Source organism: Ambystoma mexicanum, chromosome 7p (assembly GCF_040938575.1).
Source record: "Ambystoma mexicanum isolate Mex_15411 chromosome 7p, UKY_AmexF1_1, whole genome shotgun sequence".
In the NCBI taxonomy this organism is placed as follows: domain Eukaryota; kingdom Metazoa; phylum Chordata; class Amphibia; order Caudata; family Ambystomatidae; genus Ambystoma; species Ambystoma mexicanum.
In genome coordinates, this window is record NC_090939.1 from 954,855,979 (window position 1) to 954,868,221 (window position 12,243).

The window sequence follows — 12,243 nt, forward strand, 5'->3', positions numbered from 1 at the left end:
TCAGTGGTCCCGTTTTTCTTTTCTCATATGCATTTGGATAATGGGCTGCCTCTTTTGCTTCACTGCACTTGTTTCAGCTACTTAAAGTAAATTATTATAGTTTCGTATTCCTGTGATTTATGGTATTACTACCCTTGAGTCAAGCCAGACATTCCCTGTGGTCCCTGTAATGAAGCATGTATAGGCTTTACTTACTCAATATATTTTTCTTATTGCATATCAATGTATTATCTGTAGTGTTATAGAAGCCAGTTCAGTCAATAGCAATCACCTGAACTTCAGAAAGTTTGTGATTGCCAAAATGTTATTAACACATGGAACTGGTGGGCTTTGCTAGACACCTTGCTGAAGGGCACATTTTTTCGCCAAACTTGGCCGCAGGTGATGGTGGTCATGGATGCGTGTGACTGGTTTAGGTTACTCACCAGTCAGATCTGACAGTGAGCATACTATGGTCTCCCGCCCAGTCTCTGGAGCACATCCACCTGCTGGAGCGGAGGGCAATCAGGCTAGCCCTGGTCGCTTTCCTCCCATCTGTGAAAAGCTAGACTGTGATGATCCTGACAGTGGCTATACACTACCTTAACAAACAAGGTGGTGTTGGGGTCCTTGCCTCTGTGGAGTAAAGCAATGCAACTGTGGTTCTTTTGCTCTGGAGAAAAGTATCTGATGGCAGCCCATCTGGCCAGAAGAGAGAATGTCACAGCGGAAGCCTTGAGCAGGCATACTTTGCCCTCTTGCAAGTTGGAGCTCTGTCAGGAGATTCTGGAGGAGATTATCTCCTGTCAGTTGGACTCCTCGAGTGGACCTCTTTGCTACCGGTGTCAACAGGAAGTGAGGTTCTGCTCCAGTGATTTTCCTCGTCATGAAGCTCTGAGGGACCCACTGACGATCGAGTTGATGTTTCACCTCCTTTATGCGTTCCCACCCATACCGGTTATTCCGCTGGTTCTAAGGAGATTGTGCCTGTTGGGAACCAAGCTGATTCAGGTCGCTTAGGACTGACCCAGAGAATGTGGTATCCGGAGTTGCAGGAAACCGTGATCTGCCCTTGTTGGTCCCTTCCAATGAGTGGACTTGCTCTCCCAGTCAGAGGGGCAGTTGCTCCTCTTGAACTTTGATGCTTGGCTACTGAGAGGCTGAGATACAGGGTGTGGGACTTGTCGGACGTCGTCCTCTGTGTACTCCTTTCAGCTCGGAGGACCGTTACAAAGTCTCTTTATGCCTACAGATATTGGGGAGAGGGATCTGTACCCTCTTTGGGTCCTTTATCCCCTTTGTTAGTTTTTCTGCTGTCTTTGGCCCACGCAGGCCCGCAGATTGGCATTGTAAATGGGCACCTAACCCCTATTTCCAGAGCAAGTAGGAGTTACAGGAAGGAGAGGGAGGCAGAGAGAAACAAAATGCAAGAATCTTCCCCAAACTGTACAGATGTCTCCCTGGCTACACTAACCACGCCCTTTTTCCTGCTCAATTGATTCAAAGACCTTTAGAAATGCAGTAGCCTGGTGTGAGGCCTAGCTCTTTGTGAATGGGTGTGCCCTTTGATTCCTGTTCCCAGGCCAGCTGCCAGCGGTTTGCCTGTCTCTGTGGAAAGGATGTTACTTACCCTTACAAAGGAACAAAGACGCAATCCCCCAAGGATACAGTACTGCCAGTGGACTTGGGGACCCTTGTCTGGAATAAATACACATAACATTTCCACAGCTGAACAGGGCTCACAGGGCCGACAGGTGTTATCAAATTAGTCTGGTTGGGATATCTGAGCACTGCACTGCTGGTCGCCATACTCCTACTTGGGTATGACTTATATTTACAGTTTACCATGTCACCAGGACAGGATCCTCCGTTATGCAAATTTTGGAACATAGGTGCATATCTTAAATGTAGTTTCTCCGCTGCAGAGACTTGGCTGTCACTTTGTCTGTCAAGAGGACACCTGCGACTTCTCAACCTGCTCTGTGCCACTTGTAGAGCAGGCACTGCAAATCAGGATACTGATGCGTTACAGCACAAGTACAAAGCTGTTCGGCAGGCTTCCCTTTCAGAGATGGAATTACCTGCATCATTTTATTAATTAATAAAAATCAAAAAAGCCAGGGCTTTCACACCCTTGCCAGATGGCAATTCATCACACAAGTAGCTTGAAAACAGTACACACAAACAATGCATTTCAAGCTGCACAATTTACTGCATTCATATTCATACAGATCTAGACTGCATGTAACCTAATCCTGTTTAGAGAAATCTGCACATATTTTGAGAAAATAGTATGTATGTGGGTTCAGAATAGAATCATCAGATCCTTGAGTTTTATTTCAAATTCAAACTGACAACAAACTAATGCAAGCTGGCCATTGTCTATATTGGCCTATACATAGCCAATACATTCACTACCTCACACCTGCACAGGGGTGTTGATGGATTGTAATTGTATTTTAAATGCTATCTGATAAGATGGCTTGGAAAGTCCCAAATTAGCCAGAGGTTCTGGAGTCAGTTCAAACTGCACTCGATAAAAGGAGTAGGCAAAGTGCAAGGCAAAACCCAATTTTATTTATCAAAATAAAGCACGGACCGCATACAAGCATTACATTCTTGGAGCTCTCGCTGATTACATTAAAAAATTGGTTTATATATTCTAAATTTGTCGTAACAAACATCATACTGTAATCTTAGTTACCAAAACCTACGGGAATTGGTTAGTGGCGGTGATTACATATTCATTCTATAGGAGTTACATTTCTAATGGGGTAACACTTATCAAATGGCTCCTCCTGAGACCACCTCTAAATTGATGAAGGTGAAAGGACCTGATTTCTGCAATATAAATATATAAATACCCAATAAATAAATTATGTAATTGGCTGGCACCTTACTTCATCGACGGCATAACATTGGGTATTTTCATTGGTTGGCTTCTTACTAACCAGCCTTGGACCATTGACAGGTCGTCAAGATATGAGCCAGACGTGACTAAGGGGAGAGAGGTCCATGGACTGCTTTCCTTTCAATTAAAAAAGATACATCCCTCATTTCTAGGCCATGAGCCAGGGTAATCTTTGTATTTGGCCTTGTGTGGTGTTTTGTGTCTGGGGATGTGTGTTAGGAGCAAAGCAGGTGTCCTAGCTGTGTTTGTTGCTGATTAATAGACTGTGTTCTTCAATTATGGGTCATGTGTGATGGGACAGTGTTTGGAGTGATTACACCCTACATTTATTGAGAGTTTAGCTAAAATTGATGCAAGTGTTATTTTTTCTCTTGCCTCTGTGGATTCTCTTGATTTATTCTTCATGGAGTATTTTGGTTTATAGTTGTCCTGCATTTTTCTTACAAATGATGGTTGTACTTTAATCTGGGAGTATCCTTATTGCGTCCTTTTGAATTGCTATCTCGTGCTTTGACAGCAATGTTCTGACGCTCCATTAATTCGTGGTAAACTTGGCTGTGGTTGCCAGCTCCTGCCTGAGCTCTGCATGGAGCTGATATTTCAGCATTTTGTTCTCTCAAAGCCGTGAGGCCTCTGCCCATTAGAAAGCGTGCAGCAGATTCCATTTAGGAAAAGATGGCTGTCCATTACACTTGCGTTTCTATATTAGTAAGCTATATGTGTGGGTCGTTCATGCTACATTCAGTTTATACCTTGCTTATGTTAGTATTCTTCATGACTTATGGTTGCCATGTTAGTATTTTTCATGTCGAAGTGCATACATTACCTAGTTTGTGTGTTCTTCTTGTTGATTGCACATTCGCGTTGTCTAATGCATGCAGATGCATTGTTGCAATGTTCATTTTTTTACTCTTGCCATCTTTAGCTCAGATTTTGTCCATATACTGCTGTACTTGCCTGGGATAAGGGTAGTAGGGTTGCCTTGTTGAGTAACGTTTCTCAAATGTGCAATATTGATCTGGAGGAGGGGCAGAAGCTATGGATGATGTATTAATCTGCCTCCCAACGGCAAGCACATGTTCTCCAATGCCATACTTGTCTTGATAATGGAAAGAATAGAATGTTTTAAACACATTTGCATCATGTTGAAATATTATCATTGAGAAACTGATATTTATGGAGAAACCAATGTAGAATAGAAATTAATAGGCCTAGTATCTTTTAGAATACAATATGTATTTCTTACATTGAGTGAATGCCTTTGTGAACTTATAGTAAGGCAAAGACATTTGTAAATAGTTGATATTTTGATTTGCTATGCATATCTTTGTGCTGATCTTAATGTTGTAACTGAGTTGAAGTAACATTATTTTAAATACATTTAGATTTCTGAATACCTCACCATCTTTTCCTTGCCCAGAATTGTGGGATGGGACTGTGTAAATGTGGATGCAAGATAAGCATGCCACGCTGGTGTGAGCCAAATAATTAAATACATAAAATATTCTACAATTTGCAACTCCGATGCAAGAAAGACCCCAAAATGCATGCTGTGTGTAGTGTTGAAATTGGCAGGAATTTCACGTATCCGTCCATGGGAAATTGGAGGCAGAATCCGCTAATTCTGCTTCACCAGCAAATATTTAGCTTTCCCCGCCAGGTAGGCGTGTCGACAAATCCAGCACTATTGATCCCCGCCCCCTTAATCTGTGGATCATACAAACACACACATACTGAGATTGAGGTGGCGTAACGCCTGCATGATTGGTCTCCTCTTGACTTTTATATCACATTGAAGGAAGGGAGAGATATGAACCCTCTAATTTCTTATTGTATCCATCTATGGGTTTCATTTTAATTTACTTAATATATTATTTTCTTTTGCCAAATTTTATCTGGTTTAGTGTTTTGGAATTCTGATGCGAGTTGTTTTCTATATTTATATTCCGGTTGTCCTCTTTGGAGCTTGATGTTAAAAAGGGCTCTCCACAGGTCATTAACTCAAAAAGCAGTCAGCCAACACACCGTTGGCCAGACATAGGAAAGCCCATCTGCACATAGGACACACCAGGAAATCGGTATGCTGCTCAATGCACCATTTGGTGGCCTGGCAAGATCCATATACTATCCTGAAGCTTATTTGGTAAAGATGGTAGAAGCACCATTATTCCTTTTGAGAAATCAGTCAAGCACTACAGTCTGTCACGCTATTAATTGCTTTGCGCCAATTCTTTACCTCAGAGTACTACCAAGATATTAACTCACTGAATCTTTTTTTGTCCCATATTAAACTTACTTGAGTTAAAGTTCAGCTCAATAATGCCTTCGAAATTGTGAAGCATAGTACTGAAACCCATGGTCTTCGTAAAAGCTATACCCTAGATGTTTTAGCAGTTCATGGGCCATGGTTCACCATTAACTCTGGAAACTGCATGTGGAAAGTAATATTAAGACATTATTTGTGGTTTTAAAATGTACTTTATCAAAAATAAATGTGTTGGCTATCGGCACTATATATAGATCTCCTGGTTTTGATGTTAACAAGCATATATACCCAATTGAGTGACAGTCTATATTAGTAATAGTACTAGATGAGCTCCAAGAGAGACAACAAACATGTTTCTAGTCTAGTCAGCTATATTCAGCAGTGTCTACCATTTCGTCTTGATCCGGCACTTCTCAGACATTGGCTTTGCAGGTAGGTCTTTGGAATGGATTCCTTCTTTAATAAATAACCACCAGTTGGTGGTATCGCTCATCGTTCACCTCAGTTGTTCACCCCCTTCCATCGGGTGTTCATCTGGAATCTTCTTTTATACAAGTCCTGTTAAATATGTCTCTACAACTCTCAGCAGAAATTATTTTTGTGTTTTGATTTTACACCTACAGAGGGATTACTTTGATTCCTAAACTGTATGTAGCAAGGAAATGTGGTTTCTGCTGCAGGCTAAATGGCTTCCGGTATGGATGTGAATAGCGGATGTGTGAGTGTGAATTGATTGCCATTGAAAGGAAGAAACTCAAAGGACCATCTCTTTGGTCCCTGAAGCTTTGGTAAATTACCATGAAGGTATGCCATTTGCCCAGTGAAGACTTGGTTCCTATGGCTATGCAGTCGTTTTTTCAACCTCCGATGTAAGTAATAGCATCCTCCTCCTTTTGTTACCTTTGCATCTTGCGGATAGTTCTGCTCTCTTCTTTCTGTAGCGTCCTTGAGATCAGTAGTGGCATCAATTATCCACTTCTCTAGATCATGGGAAAGCCATTTTCCTGGGAATGTCCAAGTACCTCTCAAGTTGGCCTCAACTTGTGCAGAATGCTACTGCCCATTTTGTTGTATGTGCAGCCAGAATATTTCTGCCCACCTCCTTAGCTTTATTTGAATAAATTGAATTTAAGATCTTGCATCTTGTTCAAAAAGCCTAGCAGATTTGAGGGCCACTGTCCTATAAAAAAAAGGCACAGTTCTGCTCCAACCAATTCTGTCATTATAATGCGCCTGTCTCTGCGAATGCGTAGAAACACAATTCAATCATTTAAGAGTAGGTGAGTATTCTTTGCCACCTCTTACTCCTCGTCTCTGTGATCGTAACCTAACTTGCCAGGAATTTCTTACTTTCAGGATGAAACTTAAAACCTAGATGTTAACTATTTCTAATTAAATCTCTGTGCAGGTTTAGTGTGCTTGTATTATTTAGAAGACCAGAAACCCTTTTGGTCGATGTGTTATATACACTTTTTTTGAAGTGTATATGTTGATAAATATAATTTAAGAAGTAATGGAGTGCAAACAAGCCTGAATGACAAAGGTGCTCGTCTGGGACATGGGAGATGCTCAGCGACATACTTAAAACGAATCATTGCACAGCCAACGATTGCTAATAGAACAAAACAGTAATTCAAGAATTTGTGAACAGAACCTGGTTCTATAGTTGCAGGTAAAGTCTGTTAATTTGTTACACAGGTTTAGTGTATGATCATTCTTGTTACTTTAAAATCCTAGCAGAATAATTAGTAAGAAAAATCCAGCTATTGTTTGTCTCACACATATTCCAATACCAACGAGACCTTCAAGAAAATAAAAGCCGGCTGTTAAGCTTTTAGCTCCTGCCCAGCTTCTTGAATGACTAAGTATGCTTAAGTTACTACTTTATTGCTAACATCAATGCAATAGCTAATTGCTACCTTGAGAAGTGACATGGGCTGTTCAAACCCAATACCATCAGGCCTTTTTGTTTCCTCTTGCTGTTTGGATTTATGCCGCAATGTGAACATATGTAATGCACTTCCATCGCGCTTTTGAAGGGGAAAATTGATGGTAAAAAAGCCTCTATCATTTGGAAAAATGCAAAATTACAGTCATCACTCCTTTTGACAAATCTTATTGTCCAATTTGCCAAGATTCTACAGTACATTTATTTTAAATGCATGCTGACTCGGACAGGGGAGACATTTGCTATTATACAGTTGGCATATGAGCTGGTCATATGAGAACATATCTGTATTAATGTGTCACAACTGATTTAGAGAGCAATGGGTTTTCCAGGTACTCAAATCAGCCCTTGTTATTACACTGCATGCAGTATAACTAGTCTTCTACATGCATTTGTGCAGCGGAAGGACCCACTTTGGTTACCTTCATTGGGTGTCTGGTTTGTTCAAAAGGTTGACTTTAGGTTAGTGTTTTATCATTCAGGCTGTGTTGTTTGTTGTTGCGGTGACCCCCCGCGTTGGGTGATTTTAAAATGTATTGCATCTTTATTCCGAGTTTACACTGAACTAATTGTCGAATGTAATTGTCAGAAAGTGACTAATTATGAAAAAGCAACGAAAACCCAAGTTTCTAATGAATGCTTCCCCCCACAGATTCCTCATCTCAGAAATGTCTCTCTTGGTGCAAGTTTGGCTTCTGAAGTTTTTTCAGCAACCAAGGGGGCGCACTGCAGCTTTGCGCATCCCACTCATTATCTTTGGTGCCTATGACTTTTCATATGGGTTGTGATTGCACCCTACGACTACAGTTACTTTTCCCAGCATGCTCAGAAGATGCTTTAGAATGCCAATGCTTATTCGAATTTTTACCCATACTGTGTGCCACCTAAGGGACTTATTTTTAAGCCTTGCAAAGTTTGTGGGAAGCCCATTTTATCATTTCAATTCCGGCACTGCTTGGTATCCTGATCTGGCTTCAAGCAACAAAGAAGATGGCTCATGACATTCAGTGCACCCTAAGGGGCTGTTGGGGAGCAGGAAAAGTCCCTGCTGCATTCAATCCTTCTCCCTCTAAGGAGAGAACTCAAGGTCCACCAAGGCGTCCAAGGAGATGGAGGCGTCTCAACCTGTTCTCTGTGGTTTCATCAACCAAATTCTCCTCGACCACATTCTGTTGGACTCCGGTTGGTCATACAGTTCATTTTTTCCTTTTAAATGGGGAAGGGCTCCCCCATTTGTAAATCCCTTTCCCATCCCACTGCCCCATTAACATACACGTACATATATATGTATGCTGGTTGTAGGACCAACAAGACTTTGTTGTGGTAGGTGTGGTTGATGAAACCGCAGATTACCGTCTCACCCAAATGAGGAACGGAGGAAAAGGTTTATAGTGATTTTCCACTCTGCTCTCTAAAGCATCACTGTCACTCTTTCTAGGGGTAGTCTGCATCTGATATTAAGGAATCCTCGACAAAAAAACATTTCCCACTAGATCTTTTATTTTACTCAGTTGCAGTGGGAGGAGTTATAGTTAAACATGTTGGGTATCCATGCCAGAGCCCGGGGGCTTCGGCGCCAGTGGTCGAGCAAGGTCCTGCTGCACCTTTTAAAGCTCATTGAGAACCTCTTTCAGCCTACCACTGGATGCTTGGGACCTTGATTTAGTCATTGGGCTTTGAAGTTGGTCTGCTACAGTGCTGGGTGGCTTTGCCTTCCAGTGGAGTTGCCGCTCTTTCCGAGGAAGTGCTGGAGAGGCAAAAATGCCCACCCCACACCCAGATTGGAAAGTCCACATTTCATCAGATTTAGAATGAGAAGTGTGACCTTGCCCCATTTGAGATTGAGAGCCTTTAAGAAGGAAAACTGGATGGATTCCAGTAAGATTTTTAAGAGCAAGATGTGGGTTTGGTCCACTTGGCCTTTAGCCACTGGCTCTCTGGTGGCCTTGACACATCCCTAGAACTCAAGAACATGTATGCCACTTCTTATGGATCAACAAAGGTCAGAGTGACATTTCAAGGCAGTTGAATACATTACCATCTGTTGCCTAAGTGCAGCATGACCTAACGGATCTTTTGGAGCAGGGCCCTCTCCCCCTTAAACCCAACTATTCCACCTCCTGAATTTCAATGTTGTGTAATCCGGCCTCTGCTCTGACAGTGAACAGGGATTTGTCCAAAAAGCACCACTCTGAACTCTCCAATCCATATATTTCTTTGCACCCACCCTACACCCGAGTCTGGTGGTTCAGACATCAACTGAAGGAGCCAAAGCTGCAACCTTTCTTTACTTGTTACCCAATCAGGAGAGTAGGAAGCTGGATGTGTTTGGCTCTTCGCTTCAGGCGATCTATCCTTGAGGACAATAAAGGCTTCTTGCTCACTTGGCAAGTGGTCCTGTTGTTTCAGGAGTGTGGTGAAGGAGACGGCTGACAATATCCATCCTGAAATGCCAGTTGGGTTTTCCAAATTATCAGATTCTGTAGGTAAACTTGGATTCAGCAGAGTTTGTGACTTTCTTGATGGGATCTGGTGCTGTAGTCGAGAGGCTTTCCAGGATGTGCCTGTTACGCTCCGACAGCTCGGTTCTCGCCAGCCTCCCTTGGCAGTTACACCGGCTTACACCGTCCGGGGAAAGACATCACTGTGGCAGCGTTATCGGTTTCCATGGAGACTGTATGGACGTCGGTATCAGTATCGACCGCGTCAGCTGACACGCACATTACGCACTACGCGTACACCGATGCCCCGCCCTTTGCCTTCTTAATCCGGTTCCGCTCGGTGCTGCTAATTGTAGTCTACACGTACTCTTAAGTGTTTAGCCCTCGAGCTAATTCCTTCCTCAATCCTTCCATCTTAGAATTCCTGGTTTTCGACCTTGCTTTCCACTTTGGACTGTTCAAGGATTGCCCAGCTGATTTTGGTTCTACAAGCTGTTTCAACTCGGAACGTTTTCCTGGATTGCCGACGGCTGTTAGAAGTAGTTTCCCTATGCTTTGTAGCTTTTTGGTTCCTTCCACAAGAACTACATTAAAACAATCATCGTCTGACACTAATTGCTTTCAGTAAGTTTATATTCATTGTCATAAATACCTGTGATTTACTTCTTGGATAAAGACTGTCTACTCTCGCTGTGAAGAAATTACCCTCCTTGGACATTGTGCTGGAATTGTATTTTTACATTGCAAGTGCAGTTCAGGACGCTTTCCAGTTACCTGCACCAACCCGTATCTAGTGCGTCCCTCGTGCCGTTCGGTTGTTCCTCCCTAACTAACATTCCTGTTTATTATTTTCTCCTGTCGTGTCCTTGGAACTGGATTTCCCTCTTGGCTCCTCAACCATCTCCTTCCAGGTCAGTGGTGCATTCCTTAGGGGTTCAAGGGGATTAGTTAACTTAGTAGTTAGTTCCTTATTGTCCTTTGCATTTGATCTTTTAGGCTCTGTATCTGCTCTGCTATTCCAACTAACTTATTTAATAGATCGAGATTGGTTGATCTGAGAGTTACACCACTTCAGACCTTCGAATCTTGGTGTGCTGAGTAACAGTGCCTCTCTTGGTATGTGCCTGATGGGCAGGCTAAATGTGTGGACATTCCCTTAATTGGGGCAATCTACTTGGCTCTAAAACTGACAGTTCCTTGGAAAAGTTCAAGCTTGCAAAGCTACTGCCATATCCCTTAGTTTGCCAGTCCGGCAGCCATCCCTGCCTTTCCTAGGGAGGCGGGTGTGTTTGTTCCCAGTCCTCCTACTTTTCCCCTCAGCGACTGTGATCAGATGCCTGCAGGTAAGCGCCAACAAGAAGCATTACACCAAACGGAGGGGCACCTAGAGGTAATGTTTACATCTTCATGGACCCCTTCTCGACCCAGTGCAAAAACCTTTAATTTGCACTGCAAATATTCATTCTTGGTTGGTTACATTGATATTCATTTTCGTCCAAGTAGGTGAACTCCACATCATTCTCCTGGGCCTTGAAGGTAGTTTCTCCGAGCAACTACCTCCCTTTCCTCCACTGACCACTCTGCCCTGACAAGGCCCTCTTCTGTACCCTACACTCCCCCATGTTCCCTCCTGGTGAAGGGTACAATACATCTTACCCCCTTCAAAGAGGGTAACTGGATGGTAACCCCTTTATTTTTTTATGCAAAGGATGCCCGGGGTCTTCTCACCATCCTCGATCTGTGGCTGCTGAGCTTCTAGTTGTGCAAGGACAAGTTCAGAATGGTCACCATAGCCCAGATCGTGCAGTCTCTGGACCTTCCAGACAACTTCATTGGTTTGTGATCCATCCGAAGCACAAGTACTTAAACTGAAATGTAACCACTTCAAAGATACTGTGGTTCATTCTGGATAGTTCTGGACATGCTCTGGCAGGGCTTTCCGCTTAAATACTATTAACAACACCATCTACATGATGCAGCTTTTCCTGTCTGAGCCAGGTCCCAGACACTGCCTGTCTCATGCTTTTCTCCCATGGCCCCCTGCATCTTTCTTGTGCCGGTGGTTTGGTTGTAATTGTAGGGCAACATGGCCAAACCTTTGCACATCTTGAGCAACGTGACACCGGATTCCTGTGATGGACCATCAGAAGCAACTTAATAAAGAGGAGCCTTTTGGCAACCTTGGTCACAGTTAACAGAAATCGAACACCAGTCTGAAGGGCTGTGGTAGTTCCATGGATTAGACTGATGTCACCAGCGGTGGCAAGGAAACGGATCGGCCTGCTGGAGCTGCATGCTTTACAACTGACCTTTTGTAGCTTTTCCATCCCTATGTGAGGTGGAGTTGTGTGCAGATCATGATTTACAACACAGCTGCCATGCATTAATTAAACAAGCAAGATGGTGTGAGGTTGCTTCCTCTGTGCTAGTAGACCATATACATGTGTTTCATAGTACTGTAGATTGACGACTCTTGTCTGAAGGCCATCTAACCCAAATGGGGAACATCACAGATGCTCTGAGCAGGTGTTAATCTATCTTCCGCTTAGACAGTGCTAGACTTTTAGGTGACTCCTAAGCTAGGCCTCCACCTCCAATATGACAGTGAAAGCACGAGTTGGTCTCCAGGGTATTTCTCCCTCTGGGTGCTCTGCTGGATGTGTTGATTGTACAGTAGAATCGCAATCTCATCTGTGTT

The 12,243-nt window shown here is 43.0% G+C and overlaps 1 protein-coding gene across 2 annotated transcripts in view; it reads left to right on the top strand.

Annotated features, from left to right (window-relative positions):
• POLA1 (DNA polymerase alpha 1, catalytic subunit) overlaps positions 1-12,243 on the top strand; it is a 2,474,741-nt gene that overhangs the window by 1,687,490 nt on the left and 775,008 nt on the right. The gene's annotated exons all lie outside the window — the stretch shown is intronic.